Source organism: Camellia sinensis, chromosome 11, assembly GCF_055761805.1.
Source record: "Camellia sinensis isolate YWXY chromosome 11, ASM5576180v1, whole genome shotgun sequence".
In the NCBI taxonomy this organism is placed as follows: domain Eukaryota; kingdom Viridiplantae; phylum Streptophyta; class Magnoliopsida; order Ericales; family Theaceae; genus Camellia; species Camellia sinensis.
In genome coordinates, this window is record NC_138971.1 from 107,011,682 (window position 1) to 107,028,060 (window position 16,379).

A 16,379-nucleotide genomic window follows, 5' to 3' on the forward strand; every position below is an offset into this window, starting at 1 on the left:
TCTATTTTTTTCACCAATATTTTTTTATTTTCCACCAAAAATGACACTGGAACTCGAGCGGGCCAGGCTTAAACTAGGCTTTGAGTGGGCCTTGAACGGACTGATGGGCTAAAGTAAGAGGGCTAAGCTCATAGGTCGGATCAGGCTTCAAAACACACGGCCCAAGCCCAGGCCTAGGGTCTCGAGCTGGGCTTGGGCCTAGTTGAGCTTAGTCGGGCCGAGTCCACTAGAGCCGCGGGTGGGTTTTGTGCTATCCACAAGCCATTTTTACAGTCCTAGATGCATGGAACTTAACAAGAAGGTTCCTTGCATTTTAACCCACAAGTCTGCAAGGGTAATTTGATTCTCAAAAAAGAAAAAATAAAAATGCAAGGGTACAAACATTACGTGTCAAAATCATGGACATGAATCAGATCCTAGTTATATTTTGTAGAGAGAATTTCAATACAGTGGGATAAACAAAAAAAACTTACAAAAACATGTGGGGTGCAAATGATTCTGTGATAGGATACAAGTGAAAGGCTGTGAGGATGCAATCTGTGTAAAAAAAAAAATTCTTGTCCTACTCGAATGTAATTCTTCCTATTTTATAAAATGAGTACATTTATATATATTGAACTAAATTGTAAAGAAATATTGAAAAATTGCACCTCATCATAACAAAGATATGATAGAAAAGTATTAAAAATACACATGAAAAAATAGTAAGAGTTATTAGAGATATATCCTTGTTGGTTGATAGGGTTGCAAAGTCAAGTTGAGTCAAACTTTAGTATATTTTGCTTCATTTATTAAGATTTTAACGAATTCGTTTTCGAGTTCGAATTCAATAAAAGTTTAACGAACCGAATTTGAATAAGTATTTACTGAGCTAAACTCAAACATGTTCATGAATGACTCTGTTCATTTGTAACCATATTAACTGATATATTTCATCATTTATCACATATCAGACTTCGTCGTGTTGACATTTATATTCTTATGATTTTTATGTGCTTTAATTTTATATGTAATAAGGAAAAGCTTATGTACTAACTAATAAGAAATTTCATATTTGTGATAGTGGGAATTACATAGTTGAGTTAGTGACAAACAATGAGTGTTTATCCAATTTCATTTGTGATTTTTTATTTGTTAGTGACATTATGTACGATGGTATTATTAGCAAGGGTGATGATGCCAACATAGTTGGGATCATCTCTCCCTACGATGATGCAATCTTGGATCTCAGTTTGCTGATAAAAAAACGTATGATGATATCAGTGTTACACTAATTATTGTTATCCAAAAAGATGCATTGAAAAGTATTCTGAAAATAAAGTAACATGAAATAATATAACACATTTTATTTTCAAGATATTTTTTCAATATTAATAGTATGTACACACTTTTCTGAGGATAAATTACAGATAGTCTAAAAATTTGATACAATTATATTGAATCTGTTTTAGTAAATTCAAATTTGATCGAAACTAATGCATATGATGTGAAAATATAAGAATATGGAAGGTAAAATTTATATTTTAGTATCATAGAGATGACAATATTATTTTTTGATTCTATGACTAATTAATTATTAAAGAAAATGGGAGTTATGTTTATGTGAATTTAAATCTTAAGAAAACCTAATGTAATTATACTAAATTTATGAGACTCATGGTTGTTTTGGGTATTAGTTATAAGTTGATTTTTTTTTTGAGTTATTATAAAAAGGCGCGTAAAAAAATAGAGAAATGATATGACCTAAATAAACTAATAAATCAATAAATTAACTTTTTTAGATGTTGTCGAAAGAGGTATTATATTTTTTCCAAACCATTGAGTGAATTATCCTTTTTCTTTGGCGATTGGATCATCTCCTGTGGGGTATTGGCCCACCACGAGCTCACTGAGAAGATCAAGTTGATAAAAAATTAGAGGCTATTTCATCGGATCATATTTATTTAAAAAATAATTAGCACACACTATAATTTTGAAAGTAGTTTGTCTGAGGAGATCAATTGGTTACTAATATTCCCTCATCAACTATCAACTTGATTTTTAATATAAATAATTATTTACACAATTTTATAAAATAAACTGTTGAAATTATTATAATCAACCTTATGTGGATTCACTTCTAAGCCATCATGAGTGCCTTCTATAAAAACGAGCACAATCCCAATTTCCTAAAACAACAACCCAAGTGAGAAGAAAGAAAAGAACAATTAAAGATTGTAACGACAAGGTTGAATCGATGGGAGGCGGTTCCTCGGACCGCAGAAATGAAACCTCTGAATCAGAAGCCGACAAACCGATTAAAGATTGTAACGACAAGGTTGAAGAAAGGAAAAGTATCTTCCCGGTACGTCCACATGTTCATTTTTGTTTTGTTTTATTTTGTTATTTTGTTTTTTTTAAGGATAAATTATATAAATGGTTCCTATAGTTTACAAGATGTGTCAATTTAATCTCTGTTTATAGTTTACACAATGTGTTAATTTGATACCTGTTGTTTTAATTTACTCGATTTTGACAGGGACTAAATTGATACATTATGTAAACTATATGGACTAAAGTGACACATAATTTGACTTTCCGCTGCCAAGCTTAACAACCATTATTTATTAGATTAAAATGACACAATTCGTTAAATTAAGGAGCAAAATCGTGCAAATTGAAGGAACTATGACTAAATTGACACATCGTGTAAACTATAGGGATTATTTGTGTAATTTATCTTTTTTCAATAATGGTTATTATTTATCATTGTTATTGTTATGATATTTTTGTAGTATCATCACTCCCTTTCGTGCTGTGCATGTTTGGATTTTTATTTTTTTATATAGGGCTGCTATGTTTAGGACTAAATCAATTTTGCCAATTTATCTTTAACTATTTAGGTGGATTTACACAATAAATGACAAACTTTGTCATTTGTTATATGGATTCATACAGAGAGTAAACTTCAACCAAAAATCAACGTATCCCTACTGTTTGTTTGGATTGGGTGATTTTTTGGGTGATTTGGGAAGAAGACAAAAGAAATATATATATATATATATATATTAATTAACTCGATAATCATTATAATATAAGTGATTGGCTTTTCCTAAATATCAATTTACTATGTTATAATTTAATTTCACATAAAATTATCATATATATTGATTTAAGTAACACTTTAATAATACTATAAAGTTGATACTATTCTCCAGCATTGTATGTCTCACAACATAATTTTTAAAACAATTGTATGTGTGTATATATATATATATACATATAGATGTAAACATAAATAATTTAATTTAAGTTAATATTATCTCATATATAGTTATTTAAGTTACATTTTTATATCATAATATAGTTAACATTATTGAAAATAGTTTCTTGGACCTAGCGGTGACTCTAGAATTTTTTATAGATGGAGTCACTTCATAAACTTAAGTTTTATAAATTTTAAAAATAATTTGTTTTTCTTAAAACTAAACAACACTATTTTGTTTGGTTTTGAATTTTTAAAAATATTTTTTTAGTTTTTTTGGTTTTTATGTTTTGTTGTCTTTAGGAAAATATATATATTTATATATATTTTAGTCATCTTTTAAGATGCACTTAAAACAAAAAATATTTATTAAAAGTGTAATGAGGTTTTGTATTTTTTGTATTTAGTAAATTTTAAATAAAAATCGTAAATGTTTTTCTTTTTATGTATATCTAGATTAAGTAAATTTAAAAATTTGCTTAAAATATTTTAAAAATTTATCATAAACAAGCAACACAAAACGAAAAACTCAAAATTTATTTTTGAAAACTATTTACCAAACATCTCTAATGGGTATGCATCCTTATGTGATTAGAAAAATTCAATATCACGGTAATATTATGTCTTCAAGACATGTGGTATTAGATGGTAATGTCAATGACATAATATCACTATTGTATTAAATTTTTTTCTTATTTGATGGGATCTCTTAATTGTTTTAAAATAATTAAATTACATAAAATAAAATATTAATAACACAACTAATTTTTTTTTTAATTTTTTGTTTGCTTGATGGGGAGTCGCCCTGCTTGGACCGGAGAGAATAGTACGGCCGAGCAAATTATGCCACCTTGACTTTGTTTTATAAGTTAAAAAGGTTTAGATTTTGTTGACCCATTAGCCCAATAAAATGTTTGGTCACATTTATTTTTTTGGATTTAAAATTGGATTGGTAAAATGGTGGACAAAATTTTGAAGTAATTTACAAAATTTGCCGATGTGGTGAGCATTTAGAACTTACATTGGATGTTCAATATGTGTGTTGACTTATTTTTCTTACGAGAAAAAATATCATAAATTCGACCGTGTTAATAAGGATTGAAAAATCATTACAAATTAAATTCAAACTAATTATGAAGTGATTGTATTGACAGTTCTTTTATTTCAACGAAGAAGACTTCAAAATTGCTAAGTGTAAAGAAAAGAAAAATTAAAAGAAGAAGAGAAGGAGACAGAGATAGATTATTGATCAAACAATCAGGGTGATTGAATGAACAATCAAAAGTAACCATTAATTACTTCTACTCCTATGTTTCGAAAAGGAGGTGCATAAAATAAAGTGCAGGAAATATAAATCAAACCAAACCAAATCTTAAGTCTCATCAAATAGGGTCGGCTGTATGAATCATTCTTCTTCACCCAACTCTATCCAAGACCACTTCATTAGTCAAATTAAGGAGATTCATATATCTATTTATTACACTAGTCTACGTCAATATAGGTCTACTCCTTCCCTTAACACTACAATCTACTGTCACTGTATCACATCTCTTTACTATTGCCTTTGTTGGTCTCTATTGTATATGATCAAACCATCTCAATCTATTCACTCTCAACTTATCTTCTATCGGTACAACTTCTACCCATTCTTGAATATACTGATTCCTAATTCTGTCTTTTCTAGTATTGCCACACATCCGCTTTGGCATTCTCATCTCAATAACACTCATCTTATCTACATGTTGTTTCTTAGTTGCCCAATATTCCGTTCCATACAATATCTCTGGTCTAATAGCCGTTCTATAGAACTTCCCTTTTAGTCTAATAGGTACCTATTTATCGCATAGTACTCCAAACACACTCCTGTACTTAAGTCACACCGCCTTAATTCTGTGGACCACATCCGCTCCAATCTCTTCAGTCGTTGAGATAATCGATCCTAAATAAGGAAAATGTTCACTTTTAGGTAGTTCTTGGTTCTCAATCTTCATTTCTTATCTACTACCATTGTGACTGTTACCAAAATTACACTCTATATACTCTGCCTTAGTTCTACTTATCCTAAATCCTTTAGATTCAAGTGATTTTCTTCAAATCTCTAATTTAGTGTTAACTCCTTCTCTAGTCTCATTCACTAACACAATATTATCTGCAAAAAGCATACATGATAGCACATCATCTTGAATATTACATGTCAACTCATCCATAACTAAAGCGAAAAGATAAGGACTTAAGGTTGATCCTTAGTGTAACCCTACAGTAATTGGAAATTCACTCGTCTCTCGAGCAGGCAATCTAATAGTGGTCACTACACCTACATATCCCTAATCACATCAATGTCATCTTTTGTCACTCATTTCTTCTCTAACACCCACCAAATTATATCCCGAGGCGCTCTATCAAATGCTTTCTCAAGATCGATAAAAACCATATGAATGTCTTTTTTTTTTCTTTCTATACTTTTCTATTACTCTCCTCAAAAGATAGATCGCATCCATTGTTGACATACCAGACATAAACCTAAATTGATTCTCTATCACCTTTGTTATATCTCGCAATCGACGTTCCATTACTCTCTCCCATACTTTCATTGTGTGACACATTAACTAGATTCCCCTATAATTGTTGCAATTCTGGACATCTCCTTTATTATTATATATTGGATGATTATAATGTAGTTATAAATGGCTATTTATAGGAAAACACTTGTAGGAAAAAACTATCTTGTAACTATCATATTTTTCCATCTCCTCCATTTCATATTCCACGATCTTCCACTTCATCTTTATATCTCTATAACTTCCTTTAATCTCCACTTCATGTTCCATGTTCTCCACTTTGTCCCTCATCATCTTTTCACATGTGTCTAATACGTTATAACTTCTCATAACCTCCAAATGAGTAGAAGAGTACCATATGTCTTACAATTATATAAATAATAAATAATAATAATATTGTAGATTTGTGGTGTCAACATTACCCTTGCAGCTCTCTAAAAATGATATTTATTTGAATTTTTTAAGGGTCGAACCAAAGCATAGGATTTAACAAGAGTTTCGAAGGAGACCTTTTTGGTATTTTTCCATAATAATACAAGAAAAATATATAAAATAAATTAAATAGAAATGACAAAACAATTTTTTATTAAAAGGATGAAATACAGAATAAACAACACAATGCAAAATATAGAAATGAATTAGATTATATTACTAATAGGACAAATTAGTAACATGGATAACTAAAAATTAGAACTCATCTTTGTAAAATAAATATTTTAAAATTAAAGAATAAATGATAAGAAAAGAAGCAAACCGAAGCCTGCACTAGACCGTTTTTTTAAAATAGATTCACTGCCTCTCGATGGATGCTGGAGGTATGCAAGCGTCTGTCTCCCAAGATACAAAGAATGAAACCAGCTAATACAGAAGCACCTTCTGAATAGCTTCGGCGAACTTGCCAATGAATGCACTCTCTCTAACAAGAACCAAAGAAGATGCTAGTAAAAGAAAATAGAAATTTTTTTCTTTAGTGTAAGAAACCATCTCCAACTTTTTATCTTAAAACACTATCTCCATTTTTCATCAAATATCTCTCTAAAATTATTCTACCAAGTTGGAGGGGAAATGCCTCTATTTATACAAGTAGGGGAATCCCTAACCATGAAGGTTATACATCAATAGGGCTATCAAATGCCATTAGCTAAGTCCATCAACTCTAGTTATTAGGGCTAGAGTTACAAAAGTTGAAATCCTATGGCCACTAATTAATAATCCCCAACCACAGCTCAGAACAGAGCTACAAACAAAGCTACAAAAGTCACAAGCCAAAGCCACTATGGCCAAGGCTACAACAGTTGCAACTAAGGCAACAGATCAAAACAGAGTTGCAATTGCAGCAACAGCTACAACTATAGCTAAGTCAAGACCACAGCAATATCAGGCACATGTGCATTCCAAAGAAAGTTGTAATTAAGTTGTTAGTTTGTTAAAGGTTAACTATAGTTTGGTTATGAAGTTAGAGTCAAATTAGGTAGTTATGGTTAGGTTAAATAAAGGTTATTATATTTGTATAAACAGGGCTATCATCACTGTAATATGCATTCATTGAATATAAAAGAAATACAAAATTGATTCTTTTTATGGTATTAGAGCCCTAGGCTCTTCTGAGCAATAGTTCTTGAGAGAGTTATCAATGGCCTCTCAGGTCACAGCTCTTATTCTTCCTTGATGCCTACATCCACAACATTACCCTCTAATCTCACTCTATTGATTTCCAATCTCAATTTCTTTGTTACTACAAAGTTTGATTCATTGAATTACATAGTTTGGAAGAATCAATTGCAGAGCATTTTGCGAGCCACAAAGCTTCTTGGTTATGTGGATGGATCAGAGGTGTGTCCTCCACCAGTTCTGATAGATTCAAATAATCTTGAATCAAAGAGGTTCTCAGAGAGGCAGATCAAGCTACAATAGCTACAATAATGCTAATGCAAATAATTTAAATGTGATTTGTCAAATCTGTGGAAAATGAAACCACGCTGCTCTAGATTGCTGGTATTGATTAGACACAACTTTTCAGACCTCTCAGACATTTTCTTCTCCACCTCAGCCTCAGTCTAAGGCCTATAATGCATCAGCTTCAACTCAGTCACAGTCTGATGTCAACTGGTTTCTTAATTCTGCAGTTGGTGATGGATCTACTCATTCCATTGCTCACACTGGTAAAGGCCTACTTTCATCTCTTTCATTTCCTATCCAGCTTTTAAAAATGCTTCATGTGCCCACACTCTCTTCCAATCTACTTTATGTTCACCAGTTGGCCATGGATAATCATTGCACTATTACTTTTGATGAGAGATCTTTTATTATTCAGGACAAGAGCACTCAGGAAATCTTATATAAAGGATGCTATTCCAATGGACTTTATCCATTCAGCTTATCCACTTCCCCTGCAGCTTCACACGCTTGTTTTTCCTATTCTACAACTTCAACTACACCAAACTAGCATTTTAGACTTGGTCACCTTCATCTGAGAAGTTTCATCACATTCTATCACATCATCATCTCGATTCTAAATCTATACCTTTGTCTAATAAAGGTTTTAGTTTATGTGAACACTGTTGTGTATCCAAGAGCCATAGATTGCCTTTTAGTTTGTCTAACTCTACTATTCATAAAATTTTAGCTCTCATTCATATTGATGTTTGGGGCCCCTCTGCTCCTTCTATTTTAAGCTTTACATACTATGTACTGTTCATTAATGATTTTAGCAAGTTTACGTAGCTTTTTCCTCTTCATTATAAGAGTGAAGTTTTTTCTAAATTTCTCGACTTTAAAGCCTTTTTTTAAAACAAAATTTTCCACTAAACTTTAGATTCTAAGAAGTGATAGTGAGGGTGAATATCTCAGTACACAATTTCAATCTTTTCTTAAACAAAAGGACATTGACCACCAGTTAACATGCCCTCATACACCTTCTCAAAATAGTGTAGCTGAAAGGAAACATAGGCATCTCATTGAAACTACCATTACTCTCATGCATCATTCTTCTCTTCCATTGATTTATTGGTTTTATGCTCTAGCTACTACTGTCTACTTGATCAATCGGCATTTCACTCTCAAGCTTAAAAATCTTACTCCTTATGAGGTGTTGTTCAAACAAAAACCAGATTATATGCTCTTGAGATCCTTTGGGTGTAAGTGGTATCCTTGGCTCAAACCATACACTACTCATAAGCTCCAACCAAAATCCATTTTATGTGTTTTGATTGGTTATCGACCTTCAATCAAAGGCTATAGGTGTCTTGATCCTCTTACAAGAAAAGTCTACATTTCCAAACATGTGATCTTTGATGAGTCTTCTTTTCCATTTCAGTCTTCCTCTTAGACTTTTTCTTCTGTCGTATCTTCTCATTTACAAATTTTTTTCTGGTCTACCTGATCTCCTCCATCTCATTCGTCTATTGCTACTGACTCTGCAGCTCAGCCAGCTCACCCTCCTATTGCCCAGCCTCCTCTAAGTCTTGTGTTAGCTCCTGCCAGCTCAACTTCTCCAGCAATCTCTCCTCTAACTCCTTCTCTTGTTACTGTTCCTCTTCTTTCCACAGATCTTTCTTATCAAATTCCTATTTCTACTATTTCCATTGATTTTCCTTGTATTCCATCCAATGCTCATCCAATGATTACTAGGTCTAAATCTACATTTCTTTCTCTTTCCTCCACTGCTTGTCTTTTTACTTTTACTAATCATTTTGAGCCCCAAAATTATTAGGAAGCAGTTTCCTCCTCTACTTGGAAGCCTGCTATACTTGAAGAATTTGAAGCCTTACAAAGACAAGAAATTTGGTCTTTGGTTGCTCTACCACCTGGCAAGCAAGCCAGAGGATGCAAATGGGTTTATAGGTTAAAAAAGAATTCGGATGGCACTATAGCTAGGCATAAGGCCAGGCTAGTTGCCAAGAGTTTTCTTCAAACTGGAGGAGTGGACTATCATGAGACTTTTAGTCCTGTGGCTAAGCAACCAACTATCAAAATCCTTTTATGTCTTGCTCTTCATTTTGATTGGCCGATCAAGCAACTTGACATATCTAATGCCTTTCTCCATGGTGTTCTTGAAGAAGATGTTTACATGATTCAACCTTAAGGTTTTGTTCCTACTACGTAGCCTCATCTTGTCTGCAAATTAAACAAAGCCCTTTATGGCTTAAAGCAGGCCCCTAGAGCTTGGTTCTCTACTTTCTCCACTTTTCTTCTCACTTAACAGCTTGTTCCCAGCCACTGTGACTCATCTCTCTTCATCAAGAAAACTTCTACCTCTATCACTATTTTCCTCATATATGTAGATGATATTCTTCTCACTGGCAGCGATCCTCTTTACATTACCTCCCTTGTTCAACAAATGCATGCTACCTTTTTCCATGAAAGAGCTAGGTTTTATTAATTATTTTTTGGGTATCTCTGTCACCAAATCTTCTTCTGGTTATGTTTTTTCTCAGCAAAAGTATGCCTCCGAATTATTGGCCAAAGCTGGCATGAGTAATTGCAAGTCCTATTTTTCCCCTATGGCTACTAAGCTTACTTCTCTTTCTTCAACAAATGATTTACCCTTTTCCCAGCCAGTTCTTTACAGAAGTTTGGTTGGAGCCCTTTAATATCTTACTATCACTAGGCTGGATCTAGCCTTTATAGTCAATCATCTCTATTAGTTCATGCACACACCCTTGACTAATCATTTTGCCTCTGTCAAACGGTTACTTTGGTATCTTAAAGGCACATTGTCTCATGGTCTTCATTTCTCTCCTGGACCTCTTATTCTCAATGCCTGCTTCGACTCATATTAGGCTAATGATGTGCTTGATAAAAGGTCTACAACTGGCCATTGTGTGTATCTTGGTCCTAACTTGATTTCTTGGTTTGCCAAGAAACAACCAACCATGGCTCGTTCTTCTTCAGAGGCCGAATATAGAGCTTTGGCTCAGACTTTGGTTGAACTCAGTTGGCTTGGGTTATAAAGGTTGAAGACCTATGGCCACTAATTGATAAGCCCCAGCCGCAACTCAGAATAAAGTTGCAAGAGTCACAAGCCAAAGCCGCAATGGCCAAGGCTACAGCAATTGCAACTAAGGCAACATATCAGAACAGAGTTGCAACAGTAGCAACAGTTACAGCTACAACTAAGTCGACCACAGCAATATCAGGCACGTGTGTATTCCAAAGCAAGTTGTAATTAAGTTGTTAGTTTGTTAGAGGTTAACTATAGTTTGGTTAAGTAGTTAGAGTTAGATTAGGTACTTATGGTTAGGTTAAATAGAGGTTATTAGATTTGTATAATTAGGGCTATCATCACTGTAATATGCATTCATTGAATACAAAAGAAATACAATACTGATTCTATTTGCTAATATGGTTATCAACTCCATCATCAAAAGATGAGAGTTACAAAGGTCTAAACCTCCCATGTGCTTATATGTACAAATAAATATGTATATAACGATGTTTGAATAAACCAATTAGAATGGTTACAAAATGGATACTAATGTTGGGTCACAACCCGATCTAAACCCAATTCTCAAACACATGCACAAGCTAAGCCCAATACAACATGGATTAGCCCAAGCTCAAGATTAAGTCCAAGTCCAAGTCTAAGACTAAACCCAGCACATGTACAAGCACAAGTCTAGGCCCAGTTCAAACTAAGACTAAGTCCAAATCTAAGCCTAACTCTTATTGAAGCTCACTTTATGAGACAATTCTCATTCACAACTTAATGGTTTCGGTCCATCATTTTATATTGTAATCTTCTCACTTGAGAGAATACAAAACCACTCAGACCGACCTCAACCGACGGTTGGGTCCCACTTCAATTTCAAATTAAAGTTGTCAAAAAACCATTATTTTCTAACAAATCTATATCTTCAAACGAACACGTGTTCTTCATGGATGTAATACATCACACGTTATATAATGGTTTTTTTTCATACTTTTTTTCATACATATAATTGGTGATTTTTTTTCATACTTTCCCAAATAACATCATATAGTTACAAATTCATTATAGGTCAAGTGAAGAAAACTTGGTCAATCTATTTTACATGAACATATGTCTAAGAACATAGACATGTCACCTTGAATGTGTAAACCACAAACAAATACTTCTACATATAAAAATACATTTTTGGATGGCCATTATTTGAATAGATGACATTCATGCATTCATCATTCTTGACCAATGCTCTCTTAGGCTTTCAAATTAAAGCTGTAAATGCTATAGTTAGCCTTTCAAACTTACCGAAGCAGGGTCGTGCTTATACTTTTAGCATTTGAGTTTCACATTATTTGCTCATGCATCTATACACTTCTTGGGATAGAATTATACTCTCCTTGTTCGCCAATCCTTGGCTAACCAAGAATTTCCATCTCACCCTTTTTTTTCCCCCAAAGAAACAGCTCATGACATTGTGTTCGATGTATATCTCTTTATTTTGTTTTGAGAATGGCTTTTTAGATGAAATCTAAAATTAAACCACTCTACAAAATTAATTGTGGTATTATGTGGTTGTGTATAAAGCTCAAAGATTTTAGAACTAAAAATAAAATAAAGTTAAGTGGCCATTGCTTGGAATAAATTGGCCATTTTTAGTCGGAATTCTACCTTTCAAATGACTAAATTGTTCTTTAGTGCATCAAACCCATCAAAACAATTCTTAAAGTGGATTGTTTCATTATCCATTTCATCAAAATTAAATTTTGATGTGGCCCACAAATCCAAAATAGATTTTGAACATTGAAAGTCATGGCATAATATGTCCTTTGAAATTGAAATGTTTTCATATTTTCAACAACGGAAAATATTTTGAATCCATCAATAGTAGGTTGATCATCATTTTTATCCATGTTTGGTTTAAGAACATGTTCCTTCACCAAATAATTTTCATAATTCATTGACACATGGGTTTTATAACCTCCCAAGCCATTGATGAAGCCGACTTTTTCCCACTTTCAACCTTTACTGACTTGGGAAAGTATGAAAAAAATTCACCAATTCTAGTCATTAAAGTGTTAGTTAAAGACTAGGTAGTGAGAGCTAACAACTCATCCGTCCATCGGCGAATTTTCATATCAAGTTGATGAATTTTTTTAATCAAATGGTGTCTTTTTTTCTTACAACAAATAATATTGCAGTGGATGAAAGTTTGTTTCATCAAGAATATGGATCTCTTCTTGAAGATCAATTTTTTTTTTTTGTTTATGCCAAATTATTTCATCTAGGCTATTTGGAATGGATGAATCTAATTAATTTTTCATTTTTTACACTTGATGTCTCATTTGGCATGCCAAAAAACAAATGTTCCAGTATTAATGTTTGAAAAATTCTTATAGATTAAACTCAAGTCAATTATCAAGCGATTTCGTTGATAGTTCTTTTGGCACAACGAAGAGAATTTCAAAATTGCTAAGTGTAAACAAAGAAAAATTAAAAGAAGAAGAAGAGAGAGAGAGATAGAGAAAAATAATTGAGAGAACAATCGGGGTGATTGAATGAACAATCAAAAGTAACCATTAATTACTTGTACTCTTATGGTTCAAAAAGGAAGTGTATAAAATAAACTGTAGGAAATATAAATGACAATAACAATAGAAATCAATTGCCTTTGATTTGAATTGGATGATTACAATGTAGCTATGAATGGCTATTTATAGGCAAAGCCTTGTACGAAAAAATTATTTAGTAACTACCCTATTCTTTCATCTTCTCCATTTCATATTCCATGATCTTCCACTTCACCTCTATGTCTCCATAACTTCCTTCAATCTCCACTTCATACTCCATGTTCTCCAATTTGTCGTCCATTTTTCCACATGTGTTTAATATTTCATAACTGCTCATAATTTTCAAATGAGTAGGAGAGTGACACATATCTTGCAATTATATAAATAAGAAATAATAATAAGATTATTGATTTATGGTGCCAACAATGCGCTTCCAAATTAGAGACAACCTCGGCCCAAAATTATTCTTATGTATTTATGTATGCTTTTAAAACACCATTACACAAAGATATATCTATTTCTATTCTATTTTATAAAACGTACATATAAATTGATGTAAATGTTGTTACATATATATATATATATATATTTATGTCCTTCTCATCCAATAACTATCACCTCTTTCTAACTAATAACTGTCACATCTGATAATTAATAAACTAATTTTTCTTCTCTATTCAAAAACTGCTAATCAATCAAATTAATCAACAATTTAAATATTGGACAAATTGCACTAATACCTACTATATTTTAGCTTTATTTGACTATATTTTTTTTTCTTAATTTAATCTAATTGATTCAACAATTTGAATTTTTTTATTTTTTATTTTATGGAAAATACACATATGAGTGACATGTGCCATATTTTTATGGACAAAATTATAAAATTGATTAGTTTAGTGAGTTAACTTCAACCAACTGAATGCTAATTTTTATTCAAAAATAGTGTTATCAATTAGATCAAATTGATACAAAATTTAAAATTAGGAGTCAAATTGAGCAAATTGGAAGTCTATGGACCAAAATGATTCTATGGATTGGGACCACCAATGTAATTTGTCTTTCAATATCTATTTATTGGGAAAATTAACTTAGGAGTCCCTATACTTTGATCTTTATGTCATTTTGGTCACTGTAATTTCAATTGGTTTGATTTTGACTTTAAACTTTTTATTTTCTCGATTTGGTCAGCTTCATTACAATTGTTAGGGCATTGTTTTATGAAAAAATGAACACATGAGCCACATGTGTCATGCTTTTAGAAATATATATATATATATATATGTAAACCTGATCCATTTAGTGAGTTAAACTCAACAACCTCAATGATAATTTTTTTTATCAAAAATCTTTAACAGAGTTATCAAATATATTATATTGACGTGTTCAAAAAAGAAAAGAAAAGAAGATTAAATTGCCACAAAATGTTTTTCCTTTTTGATTGAAGAAACTCAGTTATTATTTGTTAGATATGTGAGTTAATCTCCCCACATTTATAAAGTAGCAAGTACTTGCCCCCTTAATTCAACCCCCTTAGGGAGAGCTAAATCCATGACCTTCCCTTAGGGACTAAGCGCTTAGGAAAGTCATGGTGGGCAATTAGGCTTAATTTACTTGGTTACACAAAATCTAATGTTAAGGGTCAAAACTGAGCTAATTGAAAGTGTAGGAATCCAAATGATACAAGGGGAAGAGTGTGGCGACTACTTGTGAAATTTGTCTTTATTTATTCTATTATTATATAAAGCGTACACCTGAGTTAGTGTAAACATTGTTACATATTTTATTTTTTCAATAATGCCCTTCTCACTCAGTAACTGTCATTTCCTTCCATCCAGTAACTGTTAAATGATTTTTCTCCTCCATCAAACAATCCAAAATTGCTAATCAAATATTTTTATTCATCAAATTATGTAAATATTTAAATATAAAATTATCTACGCGTTGTATTTACACCCACCACTAATGTATAGTTGTGTATAAACAATTTAACTAAATTTTATAAAATGTTTATAAAAAATATTCTCTTATACCTTCCATTGCACAAGTTATTTAATCAAGAGATTACATGTGCTCGAGGATTAATCCAGGTGAATCTTGGATACCATGGTGACATCCATCAATTTTCAATTCTTTTTATTTATTTACTTTTAAAGTAACAATAAATTTTTTTTTTTTAAAAAAGAAGAAGAGGGTAATACTAATAAGCATTGTGGAAAGTGCAGCCTATGGAAGCGAAATATGTTGAGAGAGAGAGAGAGATAAAGAATGTTAGAAAGTCCAACAATGATGAACTCAAGAGCACGACAAAGAAGCGCAAGGCCAAACACTAATCAATTAAGGAATATGTTAGAAGCAGACAACTTGACTGACGGCAATAATTAGTTTGCATTAAGGAATATGTATATGGTTTGCCTTATATTACATCTCTAAATAAGATCTCATGTTTGCCTACAAATTCTCTCTCTCTCTCTCTCTCTCTCTCTCTCTCTCTCTCTAAATTGAATGAAGTTTGGTTTTGTCATGGGGTGCTAAGCCAAAGCTAATTTGATCAAGCAACATAGTGCTAAGAGTTAAAAGGACTTGTTTCAATGCAAATTATAAATTAATTCATGGAATTTTGATTAGAGATCTATAATTATAAGTTTATAAAATAAAAAAAGAAAATGCTAGTTTGATTCTCAAATATTTTGACCAAAGACCCTCGTAATAACGTTTGAGGAAATTCAGCACCTTTCACATTGTTAAAATTTTAGTAACTTTTGATTTAGAACTCCATTTTTAATAAAATCTATATTTTTTGAATCCTATCATTGCGATTTATCAAATAAGACCCTGGATGAATTTGCAATTTTGATAAGAAGTACAAAATTTCACTATGTTCGCATTGTATGACAGTGGTGAAATTTCATTGACAGGAAGTTAGTGAAATTGTCTTGGTGCCTTTTGATAGTAAATTTGCCTTCGGACAGTGAAATTTCACTGTTTTTGGAAAATGTCATGTCACTTGTGTTGATAGTTAATTTCAAAAATTTGACTAAAAATTCAAATTTAGTGTTTCAAAAATAAAAGAAACACACTCCAAT

General features: G+C 32.0%; 1 long non-coding RNA gene across 2 annotated transcripts; it reads left to right on the plus strand.

The window, feature by feature from the left end:
* The first annotated feature begins 2,106 nt into the window (after positions 1-2,106).
* On the plus strand, positions 2,107-15,751 carry LOC145802067 (uncharacterized). 2 transcript variants are annotated; one of them, XR_014344303.1, is made up of 3 exons: positions 2,107-2,344; positions 7,823-7,964; positions 8,117-8,465. It is a non-coding gene; the product is annotated as an uncharacterized LOC145802067 (long non-coding RNA). The 2 variants fall into 2 exon arrangements; XR_014344304.1 differs by lacking the exons at positions 7,823-7,964; positions 8,117-8,465 and adding an exon at positions 15,519-15,751 and having other exon boundaries at positions 2,173-2,344.
* The last annotated feature ends 628 nt before the right edge of the window (positions 15,752-16,379 follow it).